Here is a 7,598-nt window from a genome sequence, read left to right as displayed (position 1 = left end):
AGCAGATGATTTTAATTTTAAACTCATCCCCAAATGTAACTTTTGAGAGGTCTTATATTGGTCTGGAGGGAGCTAACACTTCCTTCATCAAAAAAATTGAAGGATCTATGAATAATCTGAGTGAAGAGAAAGTGAGAGAGATCTTTTCATAAAGCCCAACAGGGGGGAAAGAGGAGGAGGAGGTCTTTACCACAGCTCACTTTATTGGTCTTTATCACAGCTCACTTTACTGGTCCACCATAGACCTCAGGCAGAAACATTCACCCTATCAATGTAGCACGCCTCAACTGTTTCACACGCAGATCCGTTTCAAGACAGCCATCAATATCTGGATGCTTTAAGCCTACAGAGATCTTCGGAGGGGCAGACACTATCTTCATTAGGATCAAACGCAAAACAAAAAGACTAATCCAATGAATCTACACGTGGAATTCATTGCTTTCTATTTGCTCAGGTCAGCCAGATGAACAAACACATAACAGCCCACAAAGCCAAGGTAAGTCTGCTGCTCTCCTTTGACATATGCTTGCTGCTTAAGGAAAGTGTTGAAGTGACTGTTCGTGTCATTTAATAATGGAAGTTTCATTGATTTTTTTAAACCCGTTTTCAGTTTCTGCTTCTGCGCGATTAATACGTTAGATTGATGTATAGAATGTGGTTTGTTTAATGTCAGATACGATCTCTGAAGAGCCTTAATTTCATCTCCCTCTTGTGAAACTTGAGAACACTGTTTTCCTTTCTTGTTGAACCTTTTCCCATAGATTTTTATTTCTTGATTCATGGCCATCAAACTATTTCAATGTAAGAATGCCAAACCATTAAATAACTGGGGGCAACTTTTGTGAGACGTGGAATGTACAGAAGAGAGCTGTGGACTGTGAAATTTCATTGCTTCAGTTGGTTGTCCTTTTAGGCAACTTCTGAGTAATCCCTGATAGTTATTCTGGCAATATAATTGTAGATTGTTGAGTTGCTATGTCCACTTTTATTCCTTGGTATTTTTTATTTGGTCTCACACACACAAGTGTTTTCACACAGCCATTTAAGATCTGGTAATGGAAACATTCACTTTTTATGGGGTCTTTATCCTTCTTACCTGTTATCACTACATGCTTTATTGGCTAAATACTCCAGGACTCCCTAGACCCATGGCAGTTGTGCTATTAAAGCTGTTTTATTGCTTTGAACCAAAATAAATATTATATATATATATATATTTTTTTTTTCAACACCTTGCCTTATATATTTAGTAGTATATTCATTCATTTTCGACACTCTGAATTATATATTTAGTACATTTATTTGTTGGGGACTTCTAACACACTGAATAATATATTTATTCATAAATTTATTTCTAACACCTATTTGATATTTATTTATTACTATAGATATTGTTATAGCAAGGAACACACTGAATAAACATTACAGTCTGAAGTAGAAAAACTGCAATAGTATTATTATTATTCTTATTGTTATTGTAAAATGTACTCCAATAATCTGTTTTACTTAAAAAAAATGGTTTACAGTATCTACATATTTGTCAAAAGTTGAAAAGCATTAAATGGTGACAGATTGTTTGAACTGCATTAACACCAGCATTAAAGACTTTTCAAATAATTTTAGTTCAAAACTCACTTTCAGACAGCAGTGAGTGTTTAAAATAACTTCTGTTTGAGATCCGATGTGGATTATGATGACCATACAAGGCAGAAATATTTATAAGCGATGCAAGCCATTAACGTTACTATAGTAAACATGGTAAATGCGACCGCTTGAAGAAATCAGACGTCAGCTTCTTTCTCTATCACAATTGTGTATTTATTTAGTAACATATTTTATATGTCATAAGTCTCGTCTCAAGAATTTAGCTTTGCATATGTCATAAAAATATTATAATGGTTTTTGTAAAAATATAGAAATGATCATTATTTCTAAATGTGATGTATATACTGTGACTTCAAATAAACAGAAACAGACTCGACTGAATAAGCAGGTAGGCTATGTCCATACCGTTTTATTTCTGTGTGAATATCCAGGATATTCAATCCTGATAAATTAATTCATTATGATCAATGTATCACTTATTATTGTAAAAAAATTGATGCTTTTGGATTTAAATCTTTAACAAAGCATGCAAACAAATTGCCGCTTTTATCATGTTCATTTTGTGATCGCGCTAGTTCCAGTGATTTATTTATTTTTAGTTTTCTGATAACTTCTCTTTGTTGGTAAAATGATGGGGTTGCGTCGTGACGTTGTTCCTGAGAGGCGTGTAAAGGGCGGGTTTTAGTGAAGCGCAGCAGAGCTTCTGGCCCGACGGTGGAAACGCAGCGTGATTTTGGCCTCGGTGCTACAGGTCCGAGGCTATTAGCCCCGCCCGGCCCATTTAAAGCACTGGGTCGCACTGGCACGACAGTGGAAAAGTGGCTATTAGTCCAGTGTCAGGGCCTCATGTATGCAACAGCTAGGCAAAACACCCTTGGGGGGAGGAAGGGAGCACTAAGGGCCTTCTATCGATCACCCCCTAAGATCCCCTCTACTTTTCTTAGTGTCATGCCTCCTCTATGTTCAACTCCAAGAGGGGCGAAAAGCACGAGTGGCTATGCTAGTCCTCTGGCCCTGTCTACGATCCTCGGACTGTGATGGACCAGCCCTGTCAGAGGTTTTGGGAGACGATCTGGCTCGGCGAGGGATGTACCTCTTAAAGCCTGCTGACTGCACCCTTGCCTCACTGAACTTATCGATCACCACCTTGACAGATATACAGAAAAGCATGGAAGGCGAGAACAGAGCTGACTGCGAAGAAAGTTTTTTTTTTCATTCCTCCCGATGTCCGCTAAATTCAACCACAGATGCCACTCCATGGCCAATATTGCAGCCATCGCTTGCCCAGTCTGCTTGGTGGCGCGGAGAGGGATATCCGTAGTGTGTTGCAGCTCTTCTACAGTCTCAGGGAACAAACCCTTATCTTCATCCATCTTTCAGCAGGTTTGCCTGGTAGGCTTGTAACATGGCCATCATGTGTAAAATCCCTCTAGCCTGACCCACTGCCACATACACCCTGCCATTCAACCACGAGGTGGTTTGAAGCGACCTGGATGGCAGAACATGAGCCTTCAAAGAAGATAACTCACCCTGGGAGAGATAGCCCGCAACCTTTTTGCAGCGCAGGCCATAACCTCCAACATTTACCCGTATGCTGGGATGACTCAGTGCTCACACTTTCCTCGTCACCACCAACTACATGCACTTCCTCATCATGACTGGATGACGCCAGCAGTGCGCTATCCGCCGGATCGGATGACTAAAGCGAGAGCTCTTCTGGATCCCGTGTCCTTGCGCATTCAGCATGCTTGAGCACTGAACATGCATGCTCCACTCTCAAACACATAACCCATAGGTTGTCAGAAACCTCAGAGTCACACACTCCTAAAACATTCGGTCGAGCTCTTAGCCATGTCTCATACGCGCTGAACAAACAAACGGCTCCTGAAAACAAAAACAAAAACTGGTGACATGCATTGCAGGTGCCCCTTTATACTTCCAAGCGCTCCTCCTTGACGTCACAGGCTGCTGCCATCCAATGAATTGGAAGTGTTGCACACATGCTTCAGACACTGGTCAGGCTGACGGCTTTCCCCAAAGTGTCCTCCAGGGGATGCAGTGCGAGTTCCCACTCGAAGGGGAAACTTAATTATAAGGGGAAACTTATTCTTAACATGACCTTAAAAAAAGTGTTGAAAACTTAAAATCTGCCAAAACTGCAATAAAAATAAATAAATAAATACAAATCTACATCATCTATGCAGGTGTGATTTTTATAAATAAAACTCATAATAATTGTTTTGTGATTGTAGGTAAGGCATCTGTGCATCTTCCTTATCCTGTGCTTTCATTTGGTGTATGCTGGTGTGCCAGGTCCATGTAAGCACTCTGTCACCCAGGACCATCTCTTAAATTTAAGACGTCTGGTAAGAAAAGCTGCTTTTACTAGCAGTAAATCACCCTGTGGGCTAAACATAATGTACTTGTATTATAAAATTATACGGAAAATTATTTATTATGCTTGCTTTGTTATAAAATCCCACAGCTGTATGCAATGATCATTCATGCATAAATTATTTGTTAAGTTTGAGTGCTAGTGAAAGTTAAAATTGAATTCAGAAATATTTTGACATTAAATTTTTCTAAATGAATGGCAGGGCACTAAATAGTGCTGATAGTCTAAGTGCCATCTAATGGGAAAAAGTTGCATGAAACTATGCCTGACCTCTTTTAAAGCCCCTACTAAAATTAATTCTGATGTTGATAAATATGTGCTAAACATACGGCAAACTATGATTTTTCACACAATGCTTTCCTTTGCAGATAAAGAACCAGCTGCAAAATGGTTGTTCAATAACCTACACCTTCACTGAGCGGCAGAACCTGGTATGCATATTTTCACTTTTATTCATGTAATGGCAGATATGGATTACCCAGCTTTCCTATGGGCATTTCAACAGTTATGAACAATATATGAATAACCCTGATATGATCGTTGACATTCTGGTGTAAAAGATATTCCTACCCTGCCACAAAATCAGACACTGATCTTAAACAGATGTTCCATAAGATCATGTTTTTTAAGCATAAGATCATGAGGGGCAGCAAAACCATGTGAAGCAAATTTAAGTTATTTAAGCAGTTTAACAGTCATAATAACTATATAAATATAGCTATATAACACGTGAAGTTTAATTACTGTTGCACTTTTTTTGTTAATAACTGTGGTTGTTTGTTTGTTTATGTTTTGCCTTCTTCCTTCCTCCTTGCTGTACTCCTTTTTAGATATTCTTCAATATATAAGTTTACATACACTGCCAATCAAAGGTTTGGGGTTAGTAAGGTTTTTTTTTTCTCAGTAAAGGCCTTTCCACACTGAGCGCGAAAAAGTTAAACAAATATCGGACGCGATGACTCACTGGAATAAAACAACAGATTCCTGGATGTTTCCACATAGACCGCGAACATTCGCGCACCGAAAATGCAAATGTTTTTGTTTTTCCAAATCAGTCCGACGAATCTTTTCAGTTTCCATATTAATAAAATCGAGGGAAACATTTTTCTACACGTGAAATATGAAAGCAAGTAGACATATGATTATGATTATGACGATATATTTTCTGTATGTGGTATTTTTATAACAATAAAGGATGTTTATGACAATAAGCAGTGTGGCATACATACAAAGAGTGCATGTCTGCCTGGAATCAAAATCAACTATAGAGCACAATCGGGAGTTATTACAAGCACTCGATGATGGTTTAAAGTGGGTTTTAAGAAAATACATGAATAATTACATACATTTTCAAATATGGGTTGATGCTAATTGTACGTCTATTTACATTAGAACCTAACTTTATTTAGCTATATTAATTTAATGCTGTATATTGTGGACGATGTTAAATCCATATTTGAGATACATATCTGAGGAAAAGTGCATTGCTGGTCAGTGCCACCTAGCGTGCAGGCGTGAATTAGCAGAAGGCGAACAATCGTTTCGCGCTCGGTGTGAAAGCACTGTTCGTCGGCGATTCGCCTCGCTTTTTCGCATCGCGCTCATTGTGGAACGGCCTTAAGAATTAATTTGGCAGTAAAGACATTAATAATGTTACAAAAGATTTCTATTTCAAATAAATGCTGAATGTTTTAACTTTCCATTCATCAAATAATTCTGATGAAAATGTATCACGATTTCCACAAAAAAATTAGGCAGCAACTCTTTTCAACGTTAATAAGAAATAATAATAAAAAAAATAAGAAGAAATTATTTCTGAAGGATCATGTGACACTAAAGACTTGAGTAATGGCTGCTAAAAATTCAGCTTTACAATCACAAGAATAAAATATATTAAGATAGAAAAAAGCTATTTTAAAGAGCATCAATATTTCACAATATTACTGATTTACTGTATTTTTACAAGAAGTTTTAAAAAAAATGTTTTTTTGCAGACATATAGAAGGTATTACTTCAGTTGTAAAATCCAATGAAACTATAACTTCAGGGGTAGTGGATGAAGGAGAGAAAATGTTGAGCAATCTTCTAGTATTAAAAGGGTCATCGGCTGCAAAATTCACTTTACAAGTTGTTTGAACATAAATGTGTGTTGGAAGTGTGTGTACACATCCATCCTATAATGATAAAAATCCACTCAGTGTTTTTTTTTAAATCCCCTTTCTCAAATCAGGCTGTTCTGAGATTCCTGTCAGAATGACGTAGTTCTGTACAGGCCCCTCCCACGATAGTTGATTGACACTGGCGTCTTAACTTAGACCCGCCTGAGTGAGCTGTCATCAGTCCGCCATTGTGTTGACTCTGGTGCAGGGGAAGACAAGAACGTCTCCGATTAAGCGATTGAGGTGTTTTGTTGTTGGATGTAATAATGAATATAGCAGTCACCATTTAGTCCCAACATCTGAGCGTTGGATTAACGTTACTTTCGTTTTGAAGGAAATGCGCCGATCCCGATCTGCCTAAATGCGTCTAAGTTCGCGCAAATCATTCGTGATCTAGCTTCATCAACAGAAGAAGTGAGTATAAGGGTTTTTTATGAATCCTTGCAAATCGCCTTTCCTAATAATGTGCTAGTTAGCCAGTTTCGCGGCTGAAGTTTACAGTCTGCTCATCACCCCACGGAAGAGAGGGGCGGGGTCAGCAGAGTTCATTAGCATTTAAAGCAACATGGACTAGAATGGCTTGCTGAAAACAGAGCTGATTTTGGTAGGGTAAAAAAAGAAATTTTAACCAAATTATGTTATAAACTTTTCATTAAGACCCTAAAGAATCATATCAACTTGTGGAAAATTGGCATCCAATGACCCCTTTAAAGAAAGAATGCCTTCCCGATGTAAAGCCCGTTTGATCTAAAGAATATATGGATGGCATGAGATCTTGGAGGCAAAGAGAGAGAACTTTGGCTAGAATCTTACAATTGGGACTAGTAAATTAGAATATGCCTTATAAAATTCAACTGTAAACCCATCAGGGCCTGGGAATTTCCCATTCTGCATTAATCTATAATTAGCTTCTTGGACCTCCTGAGGGGAAATGGGGCTGCATAATTCTTTAGCCATGTCTTCATTAATTCTAGGGTTTAAGGGGTTGGGGATAGTTTCTGAACCTGAAGAGTGCTCGAACTTATAAAGGTTAATGTAGAAATAAAAAAAAAACTTTGTTGATTTCAGCCAGATGTGCAGTAAGATTGCCACTCGGGGAAATAATTCTTGGAATAAGCCTACAGATACTTGCTACACAAGCCTGTTGAGCGGGCTAAAAGTGAAAAAAGACTGCTTGGTTTGTTGTAGTTGTCAAGGCAGTGAGTATCCTTTAACCAAAACAGTCTACATCATGTCATATTCCGATTGTAATGTTTTTTGTAAAAAGTGGGGGATGAAGAGATGGTGTATGTTTCATCACGTTTAAGGACCTTATCTAATGTCCTGCCTTTTAGGCCTTTCAGCACTACGCAGGTGTGAAGTGAGTGAAATAATCTGACCTCGGACAAAAGCTTTAAGACAGTACATTTATACAGTACATATATATATATATATATATA

General features: G+C 38.1%; 1 pseudogene; it reads left to right on the top strand.

Moving 5' to 3' along the window:
• Positions 1 to 259: 259 nt before the first annotated feature.
• The window catches only part of LOC107555448 (uncharacterized), a 15,451-nt pseudogene continuing 8,112 nt past the window's right edge, over positions 260 to 7,598 (top strand).

The sequence above is a fragment of the Sinocyclocheilus grahami genome, unplaced genomic scaffold (genome assembly GCF_001515645.1).
Source record: "Sinocyclocheilus grahami isolate Dianchi unplaced genomic scaffold, SAMN03320097.WGS_v1.1 scaffold2.1, whole genome shotgun sequence".
NCBI lineage: Eukaryota > Metazoa > Chordata > Actinopteri > Cypriniformes > Cyprinidae > Sinocyclocheilus > Sinocyclocheilus grahami.
Note: the sequence above shows the minus strand (reverse complement) of the source record. Positions and strands in the feature narration are given on the sequence as shown.